Raw genomic sequence first — 22397 nt, 5'->3', positions numbered from 1 at the left:
TCTTCTTCTTCTTCTTCTTCTTCTTCTTCTTCTTCTTCTTCTTCTTCAAGGATTTAGTAGAGTCAGTGTGTTGTTTTCAAGATAGCTCTGCATTGATGAACCTCATTTTTCTTTTAATAAAATATCACTGTGTCTGAGAGAATTCGGACAACAGATCATTAAAGATCTGATCTAAAATGTCAAACGTGTCTACCAAATGAAAAATGCTAATGAAAGCTACAGAAACACAGAATAACCCTGGAGATTTGAAAATCGCTTTTATATAACATTTAGACCACAATTTGTCATATAAAGGCTTACAAGCTAATGCTCAATCTGAGCAGTTCAGTCACACAACAAAAAAACAACACAAAACTGCTGATTCGGTGGTATGCTGATTCTACAATGGCGTCCTGCTGCTCTCTGACTGTATAGCACATGTACTCCATCAACATACAGAACGTTATATGCCATTACCATAAAATGCGCATTTTTACAATCTTGAGTGATTAAATGTTGATTTGAATGTTTACTCTACTACAAGGTGAAAATATGTTTTCTGTGTTTGTTTGTCAGCTAAACAAAATCTACTGAATTTCATTAAAGTCAAAGGTGGTGCATGGACACATGTTCATGCTGATTGCATTTCTTCCCTGCTGTATGTTAAAATGTGTAGATATAAAATAGAATGGAATGATTTGCAAAATTGCAGCAACACATCTCAAAAAAGTTGGGATGGGGGCAACAAACGCCTGGAAAGGTAAGTACTACAAAAAAGAAACAGCTGGAAGACCATGTTGCCAATTAACCTACAAAGTTGCAAAAAGTTAGTAACATGACAGGATATAAAAAGAAAAGATTTTTTATCCAGTCATGAAATGTGAGTTTCTTAGAAGATGGGCAGAGATTCGCCCATCTGAAAAAAGGGCCGCTCTACAACTTGTGGAACAGTTTCAGTTTAATGTTTCTCACTAAAAAAGACTTTGAATGTCTCATCATATACAAAACATGATGTGATCAAAAGATTCCAAGAATCTGGAGAAATCTCTGTGTGCAAGGAAAAGGTCAATATTCAAGCCCTGCATTCAAAACATCATTCTGTCAAGGAAATCGCTGCATGGGCGTAGCAACACCTCCAGAAGGCTGTGAACACAGTTCACAGCTACATATGCAGGTTAAAGCGACCATGCTCCAGAAGAAGCATCGCCATCGTCTCTACACCAAATCTCATTTAAGATGGACTGAGGGAAGATCTTCAATATGCTTTAAAAGAATAAATATTTAAAGTAACAATGATTACAGTTAACATACTGCAAAGGTAATCCATACCCCAGCTGTGACAGTATGTGCACTCCAGGCTCAGTACTTTACCATCTTGTGAACACTGAAAGTTGTTTCTATGAATCTTTGAAACAGTGAGTGAAAACTGAGATCTTGGCTTTACGTGATATCCCTCTATCAACACTCGAGAAACTTCTACCTCCTCAGGTAAGCCCCAAACTTTCCTTTGAAGAAGTTGGTATTAGACCTTATCAGCAAAACATCGTTTTCCCACTGCTAAAGCCGCCTGAACAAAAGTGTACACTTAACTTAGAGTTAGCAGTACTCTGTAAATTAATGAAGGGCTTTCTTTTCAGGATATCAGCTAAGACAGAGGTCAGATAGGAGTATTGAAAGGAAAACAGCTGCCTTTGTTTCTCTTTTTTTACTCGTTGGATTTCACTGACCTCCATTATCAGAGGTCCTGGATTAGTGAGGCACTGGTGCTTCATCAAACAGGATTTTCGATGCAGGAGAATCCTGGGTAGGAGCGCAGCGTTCCTTATCCTCTCTCATTTTGTTTCTCTCACTGCTTTTTCTTTTGATTTCTTCTGTGCCTTGGCGTCTCTGACTCTCACCACTGTCTGACAAAGATGGTGCAAATAGCATACCTCATTATAGGGAAATCCTATATATGTACAGCACTCTGTAAAATAGTTATTAGTAGTCCATGTCTTTGTATTTGACTTCCAGGGAGCCATTTTTCTTGTAATTGTTTGAAGAGGTTTTGAGTAATAATTCTAAAAAGGTTTCTGAAGTTCTTTTAGAATTTGTTTTGGATGTTGGCTATTTGTTCAGTAAAGTCCTTCCACCTGACAGTTTTACAGGAATGGTTTTTGTTTGTTTGTTAAACACTTATCACTGATCTACGAATCATTCAAGCCTAAAAAAGCATCTAACTCAAGGGATGAACCAGAGTTACGTCTACATGAAGTGCACGTACCTTTCTGGACTTTGCTACAGTTTGTGGCAAAGATACAACATTTATTCCCATTTCTTTAGTTGAATATTAAAAAACAAAACAAAACCAAGAGCTAGATCTCTGACTTTTCAGGACTCGGTTAACATGTTCAATGTTAAAGTTTAGGACAGTGCTATTAGAAAAGACTGAATACATATGGCCAAGCAGTCTAGCAAATCCACAAGTGAATGGCTTAAAAAGAAAAGAGTCAGACTATAAATGATTAAATAATGTGGTGTACTTAGTTTTTCACAGGACTATAGAGTGTAAACAGAGAAACGGGGCCTTTACTCACTGCGCAAAGATGTAGAAACAAAAGCTAAGCTACAGTTCAAGCAGACTAACTGACAACTGCGACACGCAGACCTCATATTACTGTAAAATAATCCTTAGAATTAATAAGTAATTTTGGGTCTTCTGTGCTCTGATGTGAGTTAGTTTCTTTACCAGTGAGATTCAGTGTTCTTTGCATGTATTTGTGTAAAATAGTTTCATAACCTAACACTTGAATGGCCTTCTTGTCTCACCAGCACCTTTACCTGCTCTGTAAGGTCACATGTACTAGAGGGGATATTTTTTTCTATGATCTACTACCTGACAAAGTCCAAACACTGAGTGGAGAAAAGCCAAAACCTGCAAGCAAGGTGACCTCAGTGAAAAAGGCTGCATCACACAACAGCGCTGTACAGTTTTCTCTAACATACGGCTGGCACTATATCCTACTGTGTCCATATTAAAACATTACTCATGAATGTTGTCTTTAAATGTATCGGCTGTCTTCCAAATATTTCTTTTCATTCCTTCTTATTATTTCCTCAACTAACCCTTAAAGCTTTTGGGTTGTGTGCACTTTGGCGCTGTATGGTAAGATAACCTTTAATAATAATAATATTGTCATTTGCTCTACAGAAGCAAAGACATTGCCATAAAGGCAGCTTATTAGCAGTGATTGATGCACAAGTTCCTGCTGTCTTTGTCTGCAGCCAGTGTTAAGTGTTTTATTCCAGGATGGGATACATACTGTGTGAAACAGAATCTTCCATGGCAAAGTGATTGGAGGTTTCCAACAAAGAGTACAGTGTCATCATGACTGCTTATCTTACAATACTGACACTTTTGAAATGGAATTGTGTCTTTTGGCAAAAATGTAGTGGTGTGGTGAATTTCAAAGAGAAAATCCTCTCTTTAGACATAATATTTCTACCTTGAACATCATCTAAGCATTTGAAATCAGTAAGGAGTTCTATTTTAGGTTAAAGCTGATTTATTATTATTGTGAGCTGTATCAGTAAACCTACTGGCTCAGGTTAGTTTATCCAAGACATTGTTAATATTGCTCCCTGCATGGGTCAGTAGTGGTGAAAAATTCAGCAACAAACAGAAAAATCAAGCAAAACGTTACATCTAATAATCCACTGTTATTACTGATGCTCATTAGGGATAAAGACTAGATCCTAATACAGTCTGCAGATGGAGGTATAAGGAATGTTCCAGCAATGGTGCAATGATATTTTCCGGAGAAGTGATGAGTCAGTAGGTGGTGATTTCATACCTGTTGATATCTAATCTAGGACACAACCTGGTTTGGAGCAGATTAGGTGTACAGTGTAAGTTACCATGGTGATTTAGCCCAGTAAGTAATGCACTGTCTTCATAGTGTAGGAAACCCAGGGCTAACCCTGAAGTTACCTGGATAAGATGAAATCCACAGTGCAGTTCGTTCTTGTCATTCATTTTTAAAGAATTCACATAAATTTTGAAAATCTAATAAAGGGATAAATTGTTTATATTTATAAGAAGATATCTGTATATAGATATTCAGCTGTGGTAGCAAAATTGAACTAAATTGAACATAGGTGTGTTTTTACTCATCATGTGTAAGATGAATGTGAAATGCTTTAATTCAGGAGTTACTTAGTATAAGTGGGGGATTCGCCCATAACACAACATCAACTGAGCCAGTACAACATCTGTTATCCTACCCAGTAACACCTAAGGAGATTTTCAGAATAAAAGCCAAAGTGGCAAAAATACCAACAATGGCGGTGCTCAGGCCCACTTGGTCCACTTACTGGAGCAATTCGCCGCACCACAGGGGGCACTGGCACCCTCCTCTCAGGTCCAGAGAGGGTCTGTTTATACAAGCAGAAGCCGATTAGTAGTTGCTGAATGTGGTTGTTTGTTACTTTGCCCACAGACCACCCACCTGCCGACAACTGGCTGCACTGTGTGGTTCTCTTTGGCACAAAACTCTGTCCACACATCACTGTACGTCCAGGCACTTCATGCTAAATATATTTATGTCCAAAAACCCTTACTGCGTTACTATCCTGACAGTATATTTTATTGTACGGCATCTCACAAGCTCTGCTTCTGTGTGTCGGCTGTTTGCACTTATATTACAAAATGATTTTGCCCTTTAATTTATGTTTTTTTTGAGGGAGGGCTGGATTGTTTTTTTTACAGTTACCTGGTGTCATAACCAACCTATCTTATTTATTCCTGTACAAAACGTATCATATGTACAGGAATAAATAAGCAGAGGCATTGGATCAGAACTGAAACAGATAAACTGGGAATGGGAGCTTAGAATTTGTTATTAAAAAATAATATATATGTGAAAAATAATACACTTTGTGTATTTTGAGGTTCAGTTATAAAGACACAGGTTTTGTGTCTCACTGGTTTGCTGGTGTAAATGCCACCTGAGCAAACAAATCTTCTCTACTGGACTACTTCCTATCAGATAGGATGTTTACGTGAGATATAGTTACATTTTGCACCTGTTTTTAAAGCGTACATCATCTATTAGTGACACCTTAGAAACAGCCGGTTCTCCTCTGGGCGAATGTCCTTGAAAGCATGTTGAGTGCAAACTAAAAACAGTACAGCCAGTTTTAAACAGTTTATATTCCACAGAGTAGCCTGAGGGAGGAAAAAGCCGCTCTTTCTCTCGCCATACACTTGTTTATTGTTTAGACCCAGTTCAGTCTTGTAGGTCATTAGAAAGTGTTTGTTTGATAGAGTAGATACTGAATTGAAAGTGTTACGTAAACCATATCAACGTGGCAAATTGAAATGCTGTATGGGTACACCCTGACCTTGGTGGAAAAATGTGTAGAAGAAACGGCCAGTGGCTCACGCTGCTGAGGGCAGAGCCATGTCCATGTGCTTTAGCCTTGACTAACATACAAGTAAACACAGCTTACAAAGGACCAGTGCATGGAGTCACATGCCTTGGAGAGCACCAGGAAGGCTTTGCTCTGGAAGAAAAGAAATTTATGTTAGCGTTGAAACAGCGTTGGTAGCTGTTCCAGTCCTTGTTATGATCCTTTGTTGTTTTTCTTCTTCTTCGTTTTTGGTATTGCTGTTATGTTTATGAAGTTTTTTTATAGTTATGGTTGAATAGTAAATTTTATCGGAAGTACTGCCAAGACAGCCATAATAAGAGCTGGTTTAATTCTGTAAATACAAAAGAAAGTGTCAGATACAGCAGGGTGGGACTCAAATACAGGACTCAGAGGCAGGGGAATAAACTCAAGGAGGCAGCTTTACTGCTGTACTTAGAAACTCAAACTAAATACAAAAATACGAAAACTCAGGCCAGGAGGAAACTAGGAACCATAGAGCAAAGGGAAACACAGCAAACAAGAACAACGTGACATTGAGAAGAGGAAGACAGAGAACTTAAACACACACAGAATAAGGAGAGGCAAGCAGGAGGGAACACAGCTGGAAGTAATACAAGAGCAAAACCACCAAAACAAGGAGCACAAGAGTCCAAAACAAAGAACAAGCGGTTCAGGAGGCCGGCTGCATGGCTGGCGGTGGAGACGAAGCAGTTCAGGAAGCTGGCCATGCAGCCGTCGGCGCAGACAGATTAGCTCTGCAGGATGTCCTCGTGACCAGCTGTGTGGGTGATGGCGATCTGGAGGCTGACTGGGAGGTGGGGTAGTTCTGGAAGCTGAGGCAGAATTGGTCTGGAGGTCGACAATGATGAAGAAGACCCACCGAGCGACAGGACTGGAGCCCAACATTGGAGACGTGCTCCTTTGGGTCCTGCTTCACCTGAGGGGCTCCGACAGGACAGGGGAGTGCGGACCTCTGACTGAGGCAGGCTGGGGCTGTACAGGGACCCATTGTCTCAGGTTCATACTCTGAAGCAGGTGGTGGCAGGACACCAGCAGACGCAGGAGAATGGGGCGGCTCGCCTGAGCACCCAGCTGATGTAGGAGGCTTTTTATAATGACAGGATGGGAAACAGGAGGGAACACAGCTGGAACTACAGACTAACAGGAAATGGGAAGCAAAAATGAAAACACTGACATCGGATGAGAGACTGACAAAATAAATAAGTACAATAACATCAGACATCAAGATTAAGACACACGGGCTTGACACTGAGACCGGTGGAGAAACAGACAGGAATGGAATACCGAACGCGGAGACAAGAGTCAAACAAACATGAAGACAAGGCTGTCTACATGGAACGTGGAACACAAGGAAGGCTTGGAAACAGAACAAGAAGAAGACCAGAAATTACAAATAGAACACAAAGCAGAAAAACAACTAATAGAACCAGAGTCAGGGATATACACTAAATCTGAGAATATTAAATAAACCAGAATCAAAATGTACAAATGCATAAACACTGGACAATGACAGAACGGTACATTATGTTTTTTTATAAGATATGCAGGAGCATCCTTTTTCCTTATAATGTGTCAAATTTTCACTGCTAGGGGTCACTGCCAAACCTCTGGTTTCTCACTGTTCATATATTCAGATGGCAAAGCCGGTCTGGACCAGACTCACATCACAGTGGGGATTTGCTATATTTCAGCCCACAGCTGTCATCTGAGTGTTTGAGGCACTCAGGTTAATATTCACAGGGGCGGAGTTAGTGCATAGCTGGGAGTTGGACACATTAATTTCAGAATCTATAATGTTTATTGTCTCCATGATGAACTGAGTTTGACCCTGTGTTCATTTGTAACTTTTCACTGAGTGGAATAAGTAGTTCACCAAAGATGAACAGAAGTCATTAGTGTATAAATCTTTATGTTGCACATGAGTGATGGAGTCCTGATTAAACCTAATTAGAGGCTTCTGATTTTCCTCTGTTGTAGCACAGGGACAATAAAAGGTAGTTCTTCTTCGAGACACACAGTGGGCATCTTATTTCTGCTTCCTGTATAGGAAAGCAAAACAGGGAAAATCCAGCAAAGCGAGTGATCCAGGATCTAGCAGCAGGAGTCGAGCCTTACCTCTTATCTCCTGTCTCCCAGTCCAGTCAAGGATCAGAAACCAGTACGAGAGAGCGTGAAAGTAAAGGACTAAGCAGAAGATATAGCAGCAGGCTGCTGTCTGAAGAGGAGCGTTTTTCAGATTGTTGAGAATCTAACAAGTTAAGAATGTGGAAAGAGGAGACATGCATGCAGAGAGAGACAAAGAGAATGACAGAGAGAGAGAGCAAATAAAAGTCTACTTATCGCTTGGCTATAAATCCACTTTCAAATCAGAGACCAGAGAGAGAGCGTGAGTGAGATCCAGGCAGGGATGCAACAGTAGCAGCGGCTCAGACTCTTATCTCCTGCGTTCAGTTGAGTTTGAGCGCCAACAGACGGCATTGTAAAGCTGTCATCACTAAAGCGTTAATAGAATAACCTGATCTCATCACAGCACAGAAAAATGTAGGGATGAATCTAGACTTTTCCTTTCCCTCCCTCTGTTCTTTTTTTTTGGCTTGATCTCACTCCATCAAATTTAATCGTATTGTATTACATCCTCTCCTAATCATATTACATCCTAATTTCATATCCTAGAGCACTCTGTGCTGAATGCCTTCTAGTACGGAAGGGTTCCGTAATATAATGTGTATTTAAAGGACATGGTCTGTGGGTTGCTACAATAAAGCACAAGCACATTTCATATCTATGTGTAAGGACGGCTATTGTGTAACAGTTTGCTCTAGAATTACATTTTCATGGCAAGATAAGCTACTCAATCTAATCCCATCATATCTACCGTGGGCTGACCTTCGATGAATGGGTATCACTGGGGATCGTAAGCCTTTACAAGAGACTCATTCTTTGGAGTGTGTGTGTGTGTGTGTGTGTGTGTGTGTGTGTGTGTGTGTGTGTGTGTGTGTGTGTGTGTGTGTGTGTGTGTGTGTGTGTGTGTGTGTGTGTGTGAGCGAGAGAAAGAATGATTGTATGCTCTGCTTGTAATAACCCTTTTCAGTGTTCCTTCCTGTCTGTTAAGTCAACGTTTAAACCCTCAGCCAGGGGTCAAGTTAAGGCCATCGGGCAACTTTTTGCACAGATCTGGCTTCACAAAAACCATCTTTAAAGTGCAGACCCTGCCTTAGTTTATCTGACGGTGGAATCATTGCACTCTATTAGACCTCCATCAGGAAGTCTCTGGGATAAAGTCTTGAAAAAAGTCTTAAATGGCAACATAAAAAACAAAACAATGAATGCATTCAAAATGCTTCTGATTGCACATGGAATGAAGATGCAAACTGTTGTTAGCTGTTTTGAGTTGTGTGCTATTCCGATTCATTTTCTCTGTCAAGACAATGAGACTGAATGACTTGGACTTGAGAGGGTTTTGCCACTTTAATGCCCTTTCATCACACATGTAATGTATTTTAAATTACCTCAGTAATTACAGCCCATTAACTCATCTATTATTTGCCTCAGATACTTGTATGTAGCCAGCGATATTAGCTAAATTAGCATTAGGGTTAATAGGAGTAATAAAGAGAGTCTGTACTTTCAGTAACCCTCTTGATTTGGAGTCGAAAAAAAATCTGGGTATGTTTTTTGGGGGCAGTGTCTTAAATCCAAGCTTAAACTTTAAGGACTGTAAAATGAAGTCAGTGCTGATGTTGCAGTTCCTCTGATGTCCTCCTGTGGCTGACTCCTAATGTGAGTCAGTTCCCAAAGACTTCAGCACTGAAATAAACAGTTTTGGTCTCTATAGGCCTTTATCTTATCTGCTTCTCCTCTTTCTCGAGAATTAGCTTGCTGCACTCTTTTTGTATTCATGGTGTCTTTTGAAACATTTTTATAAAATGTATCTGACAAATAATATGGCCCACTGTGAGGTACAAACCCTGCAAAAACCCTACGATCCAGTTTCAGTGAGTGAAATTCTACTATGTGTCTCTGTGATAACTACCCAGTAAGAAACCAGCATTCACCCTTTCACTTGACTCTGGTCTGATAGGCTACTTTCAGGCACCAGAGAGCTCTACTCCAGAAACCAGTGGGTGACATTAAAGTTCTTCTGTCCTTCTTGTGGATTGAGTTCAGACTTGTCTACTGCTCGTTGAAACGAGTGATGTAATGTGTAACAATCTGCAAATTAAGGAAGAAGTCACATAGAATGAAGATTTTCTCAACTGCATAATTTATTCTTTGTTTGTTTATTTTTTGTTTATTTTTTTCAAATTAAATATTTTTCATGGGGCAGATTTAACTTTTAGGTTCCCTCACATAACACAAACCCATCAATTATTATGTTCCCTTGAGTTTTACTAAATCTATTAATTAAGAGCTTTTAAGAGCAAATTAAACTGTTCTAAAGGCAGAGATAAAGAGCTATCAGACATAATATCTGACTCTATATAGGGTCTATGTTGTTTTAGAGGTGCTTCATGACTAATTAACTAAATGAAGGCCTTAGTTTTTGCATTTGCATTCATCCTGCTTCTTCATGATAGCTGCTTCACTCCTAATTCCTTAAACACCAGGGATCGCTGTGGCCTGAATTTATGTGCTTTGTAGTTTGACAGACTGAATGAAGTCCCTGAATGTCTGAAACATATATCATGCTACCAACAACAAGCACCTGGCAACAGAGGGAAGGAAAAATCCCTTTTAACTGGAAAAACCTCCAGCAGAACCAGACTCGGGGAGGGGGGAGCCTCCCCAAGTCTGGTTTAGGGTGAGGGCAGGAAATGAGAGTGATAGGTAATTTTTTTCTTCCAGCCAGATTATCTGTTTTATTGCCACTTCCTGTATGCTAATCTGGGTGATCCTCTGCTGCCTATGTGGTTACCAAACAGTCAAAACTCAAGGTACCAATTTGTGGATGGATAAAAACCCTTTAATGAACCATATGACAATAGTAAGATTATCTTAAAATAAAGAAACAGCTTGTAGTAATAACTGGTTACTTATGCATGGGTAAACACTGAAATGAAAACTGTGAGAGTGGTAAATGCCAAGGAAACACCCAAATGAGTGTTTGCTATAGAAACTGACCAGATGATGGGCAAAAAGTCAAAGTGGTTGCTGAACTGTCGGTTCAAACTAATTCTGAATATGAGCAAGTTTATACCGCTATATTTTATAAACACTTTAAATGTTATCAAAACCAGAATAGAATCCACATGTTAATTAATATGCATGCAAACATGCTCACAGACTTGCATTATACTTGTCTCTGCATATACAAGAGTATCGCAGCAACTTTGCCTCCAAAGCCCACAAACACCTGGTGTTTCCCTGCTCTGTGTGGGAGGAGGACAGAAATCATCCAGCTGACGCTGGCACCAGTGGCAGCACCGCTGTGGTCCCACGTTTCACTAAATGAAAGCTGATGTTCTTGATTTTAGTGCCTTCTGTTATTGCAGACTGGTCTAAAAGAAGACAGAAGTGCTTTGCTTTATAGTTGTTTTTAGAGCCAGTAAATACTCTCCATCTCCAGCAACAAAGCAGCTCTTTTGCAGGGTCTCTTCTGCTGCTGCAGGGGGGAAAGTCCTTGAACCCATCACTCATTCTTTTTGCCTGTGTTTCTACTGATGAACACACTATACAAAATTGATAATTCTTGAGAGAAACATGAAAATATGTTTTCAGAGATGTCCTTTGTGCTGAGCACAATAATGTACAATGTCAGAAATAACTTACTTAGTTTTTACCTTCACATCCAATGTTGAACTCTTTTTGTTGTCAATAGAAGACTGTGGGAACAAAATTAGAGGAGTGTACATTTGTGCCACAACTGGGATCATCTTCTTTTAGAGAAAGGCTGAAAAGCGCCTTGAGGCAACTTTGTTGCTTGTTGCTGTGATTTGGCACGATATAAATAAAATTGAATTGAACTGGATTGAAACACAGTGCTGGAATCAGCGAGGTTTTCCAAGCAGGGCAGCAGTTCTAACACCAGCATCTCTGTTAATGTCCACGATCACTCAAAGAGGCACTGCTTACTTTTAGTAATTGCTATGTTCAGATGGTTTCTATGCTATCAGAAGAAATAACGTGACATTCAGGAGTGCAAACATGAACAGCTGGGTCCCCTGTGCAACATCACTTTTCGAGGGATTATTATAAAATGGAAGAAATGAAGAAACATCCTCACAGCTCTGTACAAACAGTAAACTCACGTTTACATGCAGCAAGGCTTTTTAAAAGTACGTCCTGCTGAAAAGCTAGTCGGTGCATTTGTTACCTTTGCACTGCATTTCTTTGTTATCATGTTGTCATTGAAAGCTCCCTGAAAAGCACTCAGTTCATTTAATACGCTGTGCTGAGAGCACGAACAGGGAGAGATTATATTTCTCCCAGGTTACCTTCTCGTCACTGATCCCAGATTTGAATGATTTGAAGAATAGGGAGTAAGGGGACCAAGCATCCATGAGTGATGCACTAAGGGTGTCATTTTTGTAGACAAAAAGAGACACTGGCCCATTTTTCCATCGGCAACGATGAGCTGGATCTCTCCCCAAAAAGAAACAGTGCAGGGAGTTTTAGAGGACTGCTGCCCCCCGATGTTACTCCTTTATAAGCTGTCTTCACAGTAGTGTCACATTATGAGGATTGAGGTTGACCTGCAACATTCAAAAAGGTTTAGGACCATTTATTGGAGTTCACGGGGAGCAGTACCACCTTTCTGTCTTTCTACTATTGGTTAGATCAGGAAAATAAAGATGAAGCAAAAGTCAAAGTCAGCTCACCTTGATCGTCTCTTTCAACTTGAGATAATGTTCCAAATGAACTTGTAAAGACAAGCACATTTCCTGCAGTTTTCATCTTCCCGGTTGGATCTGTTTGTGGATTCCCATCAGATCTCAATCGGACATAAAGTCGGCTGGTCATGTGTGGCCAAGTTTGAAAGGCAGTCTCTGATTGGGGTGGTAACCTTTACACATGGTGAGGAGTGAGCTTCATTAAAAATATCTGGGTTCCAGTGTGATCATTATACTGGGACTTGGGCAGTTGTGGAACCTGAAAATGAATTATGACCTGTTAAACTGTAATGTTGAGGTGTAATGAAAGTTTGTGTAATAGCTACTTTCATAGTTTGTAGTTTTTAATTTGTCTGGATGTTGATTTTTCCTTTAAAATTGGGCTTCAAAATATGAGTGGGCATGAAAATGAGTTTAAATATATCCAGTGTGAGCTGGTGAAACAGCGCATACTATAAATAAATTAAATCACATACTGTAAATGTAAAATAAATATTAAACAGACTTTTTCCCTTTTGGAAATTTCCAAAACACACTCATTCCGGTTGTCATCTGTATAGGTTGCCCCAGTTCTGCAAGCTGTTCATTCTCGTTTACGTGCCCCTCCCTCCCTCCTTGTTCTCAATTCTTTAATTTCTTCACTCCTGTTTAGTACACGGGGATCTGCCAGGCCCAGGAGCCGTCACCAGTCCCCTTCGAGGCCTTCCCCAAACCGCAGCTCAATTCATGTCCAAGCATTCACCTTTACCTACTAAAATGCTGTCAAACCTAAAATGAGGACGTGGGCCCAGCGAGTGAAATTATTTTTTCATTATTTGCCCGTCAGTATTATTGTGTCCTGAGTGGGCTTGTCTGGCAAATTGTGGATGTTAGCATGCTCTATTATACTGAGTTGGCATTTGTTAGTTTGCAAATATGAAGGAAAATATAACGATTACACTTAGCTAAATACATGACACAGTGTTTAGCATTTGAAGTTAAGTCTAAGTTCTCTTGTTGTTGATAATCAAAAGTGGGAAATGAACACGGAGCGATTTTTGCAGGAGCTGTCAGTAGGAATTTCTGTCTTTATTGTAAAGTGCTTTTGATTACATTTTTTCCTTAAAGTAATGGAATAATGGCAACTTACAGTGTATTTCTGATAAAAATAAATGTAAATATAGCAATCAGTTGCAAAAGTTCAACAAAATTTTGGGGGTTTCCAGTGTGGACATGTTGGTGACTTGAGGTTATAGTATATGTCTGCGTTTCATCCTAACTCCCCTTTACTCCCAGTGTTCACTGCTTTGCTTTTAATCATTGTTATAAATCTCTGGCTTTCTTGCACACTGTGGCTTTTGTCCTGTCTCCCTCCCCTCGCCCCCAACTGGTCTCTGCAGATAGTTACCCCTCACTGGTTCTTCCTGCTGAAACAGAGATTTTTCTTCTCACTCTTGCCAAGTGCTTCCTCACAGGGGGTTGTCTGATTATTTTGGATGTGTGTATGCTGTATTATTGCAGGGTTTGCCTTACAATATAAAGTAAGTTGAGGTGACTGTGAATAGAACTGAATTAAATTGAAGTTGACAAATGAAAAGAGTGTTGGTTTAAGAAATAATGTCAGTCTGATCCGAACTCACAAGTCTTGGTTCATATCTTGGTTGCGCTACACTGGAGCAGCTCGTTTATACTCTCAGGGATATTCTAGAGTGTGTGGATATTTTTAACCAATCAGCTACAAGAAACATTGGTCTGCAGCAATGTTCACGGGGGGTTGTACTTGTAAAATTAACTTTTATGTGAAGAGTAGTGTGCAGTGACTTTTACAGAAAGGCAAGCAGAAGCGATTAAGCCCCCCACGCCCACTATACACACACACAAACAGAAACATCTTCCTGCAGTATTTAGTATTTGCAGGCATGTGATAGTGCTGTCTGAGATGGAAAGAGAGATATTGCTTTACTTTGGTATGTTTCAAGTTATGTCTATTTTTCGAATTAACAAGACAAGAACTGCTGCCTGGAGCAAGTTTTTGGACAAAAGTGTACAAGTTTTTTTTCATGTTCTGCTAAATGTAAACATTCTGGCCAGTCATTTCCTTCTTTTCTATTTCCTTCCAATATGCCTCTTTCTTCCTTCCGTTCATCTTCAAAATTTCCTCTCATCTTAATGTCATCAGCCTTTTATGGCTGATGGGGTATTCTCGTCACCCCACCAGGTCGATGGGTGACATTTCACACCAAGGTTTGTGAACATGGAAACTCTAGAACAAGAATGAGGATTTTCAATTTGATACCATTGGTGCATCTTCTAAAAAAGTCAAGCTAAGTGGTCAGGTTTTCTGAAAATCTTGTGAACAGAGTAACTCAAGAAAGATGTCAACAAGGAAATCACGTAGGAGTTTTAATTTTATGCTATTTGTGTACTGAAGGCTGAGGGATAACACTGCCTCGCCATCAGTACTTTCTTTGAAGTCATTGATCGAAAACAGCCCCAGCTAGAGCCCCATCCCTACAATCAGCACAATTCTCTTTATTTTAGAACACACATGTACCAACTATACCTCTGTACTCTGTCCATCTGTCCCATTCTACTGAAACAGCTGGGATTTGCAATTTCCACCGCAGACATAATAGTTCATGGCAGCTAGGTTCAGCCTGTTTCCATGGTCTCATTTTCTCTCATTCCCTGACTCCTCCTCCTCTCCTCCCCTTAGAAACAAGATAAGTTTGTTGAAAAGTCTTTGTTTTTGCCGGCACTGTCTTTTGTCTCCTGTGAGTAACTTTATATCCACTGTGATATATACGACCGGACTCTGAAAAGATGTATTAGTTAATTAACTTAATGGTGTGTGTGTGTGTGTGTGTGTGTGTGTGTGTGTGTGTGTGTGTGTGTGTGTGTGTGTGTGTGTGTGTGTGTGTGGCATGTTTATTTGTGCGCATGTGTACAGTATGTGTGTGACTGGTAAATTGAGCAATATAAAGAAAGAGGCTCATTACCTCAAAATCAGGAAGACAAATTGGAACCAATGGTCTGATAATTCCTCAGCTTTTAATTAATGATGCAGAGTGTGTCCAACCAGAACAATTATCCCTGCACATTTTGTTGGAGAACAACCCTCATCACATGATTTAACTGGGAGCATTTTGTGCAGGTTGCACTGGTGGTCCTCAGATAAGAGAGATGAGGACGTCAGCAGAAATTTACCAGGGTTGACTTTTGCATTAGGTGGAAAAAATATGCATGAAGGAAGGGAACTGAACTAAAGGCAGAGTGTGGCAGACTTTTGTGGTGTCACGTGTCAGTGTACAGTGTATGAGCAGGGAATGACACAACAGCAGGCAGCTCAGCCAACTTTAAAACCTAATTATGTTAAAAAAAAAGGCCCACGGCACCAGCATCCAGGCTTACTTCAGAAGCTTCTGCATTAAGGCCTTTACACACCAAGCCTGTTGTGAAAATAAAACATGTGTAACATATATACAGACAAGTTTTGAGAAAAATTTGTCGTAAAAAATGTGAAAAACCTCGCCTGCTCCATTGACCTTAGGTGTGCCACAGGGGTCCATTCTTGGTCAAGTTCATTTATTACTACACCCGTTTCCATTATGATCTACTTCTAGAAAGCAAGGCTTCCTATTTATATTGTTATATTATTGAATTTCTGAGATTTGGGAGAGTTTTATATACCACTTACAGACCCGACAGTCACTGTTAAATTGGTCTTTATTTAACCCTCTAAAGAAAAAAAACGTCTGTCTATGATTTCTAGGCAATATGTTTAAACCAAGCATATATAGACAGACTTTATAGTCAGTCTATAATATATTAAATTACAGTGCTCGTGGATAGAAATATGCTACAATCCTGTTTTGTGTGTATACAAAAATGTTGCCAGGTCTGATTTCTGTTGTAACTCTTGGATGGTTGGTACTGATGGTGGTGCAGTGATTTGGGGGATATGTTCTTCTGACACTCGGGGCCCTTTAGTATCAAAGAGCATTGTTTAAATGCCACAGCCTATGTGAGTATAGTTACTGACCATGTCCATCCATCCCTGTCTGACCACAGTCCCATCTTCTGATGGCTGTTTCTTGCAGGCTAACATGACTATTTGATACTAATAGAGCACATTTGGGTGGAATGAGAGTTTTGCATACTAGATGAATCTGCAGCAACCGTGTTATGCTGCAGGTCAACATAGACCAAAATCTCTGAGGAATGTTTCCAGCACCTTGTTGAAGACAAAGATGAACACGCTGATGAGTGCATAATATCACCCAAACACATACTACTGGATTTACTTTATACATTTTTCACACATCTATAGGAATAAAAACAATATGACCCTACCAAATAGCCGAATATCATATTTAATAATAAAATTAGCTTTTAATGAAAGCAAGAGAAAGTTTAGATATTGGTTGTTTACCTTTCTTTTTTCCTTGCAGCCTTTGCTTCCATCCTTACTTCAGATCATTTTTCTTTGTTCAGTGTTAAGCACCAGTTTTTCATGTTTCCTTTTGAGCGGCAGGCAGATAACTTTGAATGTGCACCTTGAATGCGGCATAATGAGACACATATTCATATTAATGCACTCGGGTTACTCAAAAGAAGACTTGAAAGGGAGTCGTGCGCCGTGTGTGCGTGGGCTCCGAGTAAAGGTGTGTGTGTGTGTGGGAGGAGAGGTGGTCTTCGATGTCCGGCTCGAGCAGCCTGAGACAGTTTAGCAGAGAGAGAGAAATAAAGAGAAAAAAAGAGTCTAGAGGGAAAGGCCTTGAGAAGGATGGGAAGATGAATGTGGGGGAGGAGATAACCACCAGGGAGACGAGGAGGAAAAAGAGTGGAGGTGTGCCTCAGATGTCTGTGTCTGTGAAGGATGCGGGAGTCCCTGTGCTTATTGGCTATAAAGGTCTCGGTGGTAACATTACCCATGGGGAATTACAGGTTTGTAGCTCAAATGAAACTCTTGGAAGCCCTAAAAAAAAAATCAGTGTAAATGGAAAATTCACATTTTTTACAACTCTAAACTAATTTTTCATTGTTTTGTTCTAAATTTTGAGTTATGCTCAGGAGCACAGTGGAGAGTAAACATCAGCCATAGCAATTGCAACCACTTGTTTTGTCCCTCTTTCTGCACTGACGCCTTCATAGAACAGATGAAAGCTCAAACTGCTCATGCATGTAACAACTGTGGTCACAGTTTTTAGAAATAAGTGTTTTCTCTGAAAAGAGCACATTTCATTCTGCAAAGTAAATTCCCTCTGTGACCCAGCACGTGACAGCCTCGCTAAAGTTCAAAATGCTGCTTTTTTACTTTTCTTTTCAAAAATTTAAAAACATCTAGTGCAGATAGAAATTTCGTTTCATATTTTTCACTTGAAGATATCAACCTGCGTCCATTATTTGCATCATTACGACACTGATTAAGCTTCTGATTAAAACTCCACTACACTAAGCTTTACATTAAACTGTTGATGGGTCCCAATCCACACAGCATTATCTAAAGGCCCTTTAACATAGGACACGGCACGTGCTGCGCTCTGTGACGTACCTTTTCTTGACAAATACAAATGAAGCCTACAGCTACACAGTGAATTAAACATGGACGATAGGTTGATGCACATGCAGATGTGTGCCATGTCCTATGTGAAAGGGCCTTAAAGACAGGAAGGTCAACAGCATCACTAAGGGGCAAATTTCACTGGCTGACTGGTCAATTTACACCCCCAGAGGTGTGTGGCTGTGGTGTTTCCTTCTTCCATGTATGAACCTTGCTGGACAAGGATTAGAGGTCAAATAATGTATTGTTTATTAGCATTTTACGCATCAAAAACTTTAGAATAATTTACATTTGTCAGACATAGTTTTCAGAAATATTTACAGACAGTAAACAATGAAAATACTGGAAAGTCGGGTCGCTCTGAATTGTGTCAGTGCTCGGCTGCATCGTCTTTTCAGATGCTGCATCACATGTACAGTATATTTCTAAATATTTTTAAGCAGGTGTGCACTGTTAATTTGTTTTTCTGTAACAAACAGAAACACCTTTGATAACAGATGTCCAACTGAGAGAAAAACCCAGGACACACAGTAGAGTGTATTTCACAGCACCCCCCTGGTAGAGGGATGTCTGAGTTTGGGATTGTTTAAAAGACAGGAGGACTTCTACACATCTGTGCAGGCCAGCCTGATATGATTCATTTTGCTATAAGAGACCAAGATCATACTTCAGTTTGAAGGTGATGGCAGTGGTGGGATTTGAACCCACGCCTCCTCAGAGACTGGAGCCTAAATCCAGTGCCTTAGACCACTCGGCCACACTACCACTGCTAACAGCCAAGTTTGTAGGAGTGTTAGTTCAGAGACAACAACCACCCAACTCACCATTCATGGAAGTATTACTGAAGAAGGCATGACAGCAAAGTTGGATTTATCATATCAAGTAAAACTGAATTAAACTGAACTGGAGCTGATGGAAAAACTACAGAGAATATACGTCTATCAAAAACAAGTCCAGAGAGTAAGGAAGATGAGTTTTGCCTGTTGTAATTCTCACAACCTCAGAGAGTTCATTAATTCCTCAGAGAATTCATTCCTGAGAGACATAAGTTTAAACACTGCTGTTCAGACAACCGTGCCACACAGCTCCCAGTCTGGTCGGACTGCTGGTATGTTACAGAGATAAACCACTGCCAGTCACATTGTGCACCATCACTGTCCATAAAGATACTGGATACAAGTTGCCATCTTTAATGGTAAATGACACAACAGGCAGTTCTAACTTGATTTGAGAAGAATTTTAAATAATTCAAGGATTTCTTAGTTCAAAAATTTAAAAGATCAATAATAATGGCAAGCCAGAAAGCTCGACGGACTTTTAGACTCTCTAGGGCCCAGGTTTTTACAATGATTGAGTTCTAATCATCTTGGTGCCTGTTTTCAATAAATTAGATGTCTCCAGGTTTCCACATTTCCTTCAGTTTGTTGAAACAATGCAGACTTGTTCACAGCACCATCACACTACAAGGGTACAAACTACAGGCTGGGCCATTTATATGGATACACTGTAATAACATGGGAATGGTTGGTGATATTAAAGTCCTGTTTGTGGCACATTAGTATATGTGAGGGGGCAAACTCCTCAAGATGGGTGCTGACCATGGTGGCCATTTAGAAGTCGGCCATCTTGCATACAACTTTTGTTTTTTCAATAGGAAGAGGGCCATGTGACACATCAAACTTATTGGTAATGTCACAAGAAAAACAATGGTGTGCTTGGTTTCAACGTAACTTTATTCTTTCATGAGTTATTTACAAGTTTCTGACCACTTATAAAATGTGTTCAATGTGCTGCCCATTGTGTTGGATTGTCAATGCAACCCTCTTCTCCCACTCTTCACACACTGATAGCAACACCGCAGGAGAAATGCCAGCACAGGCATCCAGTATCCGTAGTTTCAGGTGCTGCACATCTCGTATCTTCACACCATAGACAATTGCCTTCAGATGACCCCAAAGATAAAAGTCTAAAGGGGTCAGATCGGGAGACCTTGGGGGCCATTCAACTGGCCCACGACGACCAATCCACTTTCCAGGAAACTGTTCATCTAGGAATGCTCGGACCTGGCACCCATAATGTGGTGGTGCACCATCTTGCTGGAAAAACTCAGGGAACGTGCCAGCTTCAGTGCATAAAGAGGGAAACACATCATCATGTAGCAATTTCAAATATCCAGTGGCCTTGAGGTTTCCATTGATGAAGAATGGACCCACTATCGTTGTGCCCCATATACCACACCAAACCATCACTTTTGTTGTTCCAACAGTTTTGGAGGGATCCATCCAATGTGGGTTAGTGTCAGACCAATAGTGGTGGTTTTGTTTGTTAACTTCACCATTCACATAAAAGTTTGTGTCACGGGTTGCTGGGGCAAGCCGTGTGTGAATTATAAGGACCCAAGATGCGGCAGCTCTGGTGCAAGTGAGTTTTTTAATCAAATGTGGGTACAACAGAGAAGGCGAGGGTGAGCATGAAACTAAGAAAATCTAAACTGGGAAAAACTAACAGAAACTAACCAGAAACAGAGATGCAGGGAGTCACAGGGAAATACACAGAATGACGGACGGAGATTACGCAGACCATAACACACCAAATAACGCAGACAAACCAGCAACAGGCAGGAGAACACACAGGGCTTAAATACACACAGCAGTAATCAGGGGATGGGAGACAGGAGGGAAGCACACCTGGGTGACATCACAACTAACGAGGCAGGGGAAATGTAAACTGAACACACTCACATAAGACAAGGACCTTCAGAATAAAACAGGAAACTAACAGACACAGAGAACCAGACAAGACACTGAACTGAACAGACAGACTCACAAGCAGACACAGTGACACCATAGACAGACAGAGGGAACACAGAGAAGTGGGAGCAGGCAGGCACAAAACAAAACCCTAACGAATGGCAAACCGAACCCAAAGACATAACAGAATAAACAAGAACACAGAATATTATAAAGAAACACAAAACACTGAGTCGTCACACTCAGGACCATGACAGTTTGTCTCATCATTGAACAAAATCTTCTGCGTGAACTGAGGGTCCTGTTCCAATTTTTGTTTTGCCCATTCTGCAAATTCTGTGCGCCGATCTGGGTCATCCTCGTTGAGATGCTGCAGTAGCTGGAGTTTGTAAGGGTGCCATTTGTGAGTAGCTAATATCCGCCGAAGGGCTGTTCGACTAATGCCACTCTCCAGTGACATGCGGCGAGTGCTACGCTGTGGGCTCTTGCTGAATGAAGCGTGGACAGCCACTGATGTTTCTTCATTAGTGACAGTTTTCTTGCGTCCACATTTTGGCAAATCCAACACTGAACCAGTTTCACGAAACTTAGCAAGCAGTTTGCTAACTGTAGCATGGGAGATGGGTGGTCTCGTAGGGTGTCTTGCATTGAAATCTGCTGCAATGACCCGGTTACTGTGTTCACTAGATATCAACACAATTTCAATCCGCTCCTCACGTGTTAACCTCTTCGACATGTCAATGGCTGTGAACAAAGAGAAACTTGTAGTAAAAGAACAGCTTGGTCCTTTTGTGGCTACTCTTCACAGTGCACTTCTTTTGTTTACAGTTTTAACCAAACCATTTATTAGGATCATTTTTGTTTGTGTGGATGCAATCCTTAATCAACATGCACAGCGTTAGAACCAGAAACCAGCTTACCTGCATAAAATATTTGTCATTTATTGGTTTAAACCCTCTGATGTGATGGCATTAAGCTATCACAGCAGGTGTTTCCTTGTGTTGGTGTTGTTCCCACATCATCATAATAATGTTGGTCCAGGATCAACACTGCAACTAACATGTCATAAGTCTGTAATGTGGAACAAATAGTACGAATTTCTATAGTTTTTTGATTAATGTATGAAATCTAATACATATAATACATACAATTTAGGTCTCCATGTTGGTTTGCTTAGGATTGCTTTTAATAGCATTAGCTAACTTCTTGTCTAATGCTAACTGATTGCTAATGTAATTGGTCAGCTGATCCTAGATCAGATTATTTTGATGGTGTAGGACAACACCAGCACAAGGATATCAGGATATATATCTATTTTTCTTTTCTTGGCAATCCTGGGGGAAGAAACCATGTTAAATTGCTCACATCAAAAGCTGCAGGTGAACTGAACCTTTTCCTAGTTCAATCTGCATGAGACAAAAGTGGAACTGTCTGCCACCGTCCCAGTACAACAGTCACTAAACTGCTGAAGTGAGACAAAATGATTCACATTCCTGTTTCTCTCTGCGTAAGAGCAAACCCTCTCTGTGTACAGATAACCAGAGAGGGTGTGTGGGAACAAGTTGGCAATTACAACAAGGAAATATATAAATTAATTGAAGTATAAAATCAATTGTTGCAGTGGTTGGAAAAAACAGAAGCAACTGCAATTATCTTGATGTTGAGCCAAAAGGGATTTTTGGGTCTGGGAACACAGATAAAGCATTAATCTCTACTTCTTTTTACTACACTGTTCATCTTTTTCTGCTTCCTCTGTGGGCTTTTCTTCCTTCAGCTTTCTATCTGCTAGCATCCATCTGTCTCGCTATCTGCTTGGTTTCACTGAATAGAGCTACTGATGTTGGTCTGTCTTTTTTGTATTTA

General features: G+C 40.3%; 1 non-coding gene across 1 annotated transcript; it reads right to left on the bottom strand.

Annotated features, from left to right (window-relative positions):
• Window positions 1–18467: 18467 nt before the first annotated feature.
• trnal-uag lies at window positions 18468–18549 on the bottom strand. The gene has a single exon. It is a non-coding gene; the product is annotated as a tRNA-Leu (tRNA).
• Window positions 18550–22397: the final 3848 nt, after the last annotated feature.

The sequence above is a fragment of the Oreochromis aureus genome, linkage group 2 (genome assembly GCF_013358895.1).
Source record: "Oreochromis aureus strain Israel breed Guangdong linkage group 2, ZZ_aureus, whole genome shotgun sequence".
Lineage (NCBI taxonomy): Eukaryota > Metazoa > Chordata > Actinopteri > Cichliformes > Cichlidae > Oreochromis > Oreochromis aureus.
The sequence above is the reverse complement of the archived record's forward strand: the minus strand, read 5'-3'. Positions and strand labels throughout refer to the sequence as shown.